The 1,199-nt window shown below is 38.3% G+C and overlaps 1 non-coding gene across 1 annotated transcript; it reads left to right on the top strand.

Annotated features, from left to right (window-relative positions):
• The first annotated feature begins 248 nt into the window (after nt 1-248).
• LOC112760588 (small nucleolar RNA R71) lies at nt 249-356 on the top strand. The gene has a single exon (XR_003181021.1). It is a non-coding gene; the product is annotated as a small nucleolar RNA R71 (small nucleolar RNA).
• Nucleotides 357-1,199: the final 843 nt, after the last annotated feature.

Genomic DNA, 1,199 nt, shown 5'->3' with positions numbered 1-1,199 from the left:
TTATTCTGAGCCAATATGGCATTCAGAGTATCAACCTCAAGAACTCCCTTCTTCATAGGCGTCCCATTACTCACAGGATTCCTTTCAGAAGTGTACATGAACTGGTTATTAGCAACCATGTCAATGAGTTCTTGAGCTTCTGCAGGCGTTTTCTTTAGGTGAATGGATCCACCTGCAGAAGTGTCCAGTGACATCTTTGATAGCTCAGATAAACCATCATAGAATATATCCAGGATGGTCCATTCTGAAAGCATGTCAGAAGGACACTTTTTGGTCAACTGTTTGTATCTTTCCCAAGCTTCATAGAGGGATTCACCTTCTTTCTGTTTGAAGGTTTGAACATCAGCTCTAAGCTTGCTCAGCTTTTGAGGAGGAAAGTACTTGGCTAAGAAAGCCGTGACCAGCTTATCCCAAGAGTTCAGGCTGTCTTTGGGTTGAGAATCCAACCATAATCTAGCTCTGTCTCTTACAGCAAACGGGAAAAGCATGAGCCTGTAGACTTCAGGATCTACTCCATTAGTCTTAACAGTATCGCATATCTGCAAGAATTCAGTTAAGAACTGAAAAGGATCTTCAGATGGAAGTCCATGAAACTTGCAGTTCTGCTGCATCAGAGAAACTAATTGAGGTTTCAGCTCAAAGTTGTTTGCTCCAATGGCAGGAATGGAGATGCTTCTTCCATGTAAATTGGAATTAGGTGCAGTAAAGTCACCAAGCATCTTCCTTACATTATTATTATTTTCGGATGCCATCTCCTCTGCCTGTTCGAAAATTTCTGAAAGGTTATCTCTGGATTGTTGTATTTTAGCTTCTCTTAATTTTCTCTTCAGAGTCCTTTCAGGTTCTGGATCTGCTTCCACAAGAATGTTCTTATCCTTGCTCCTGCTCATATGACAAGGAAGAAGGCACAAAAAATAATAATAATAATAGAGATCCTTTATATCACCGTATAGGGATCCCTGTGTGAGTGGAAGAAAAGAGGGGGAGATAAAGAATGTGATGTAAAGGAAGAAACACATCTGTGAGGATGGAAGAGAGGTGAAATGAGATGTTAGGATATGAATGAATAAATAGAATGAGATGGGGGAGGGATAATTTTCGAAAATTATTTTTGAAAAGGAGTTAGTGATTTTTGAAAATTGGTTTTTGAAAAATGTTAGAAATTTTCAAAAATTAAGTTTTAAAAATTAAAATAATTA

Source organism: Arachis hypogaea, chromosome 16 (assembly GCF_003086295.3).
Source record: "Arachis hypogaea cultivar Tifrunner chromosome 16, arahy.Tifrunner.gnm2.J5K5, whole genome shotgun sequence".
Taxonomy (NCBI): domain Eukaryota; kingdom Viridiplantae; phylum Streptophyta; class Magnoliopsida; order Fabales; family Fabaceae; genus Arachis; species Arachis hypogaea.
This window is presented reverse-complemented; position numbering and strand designations above follow the sequence as displayed.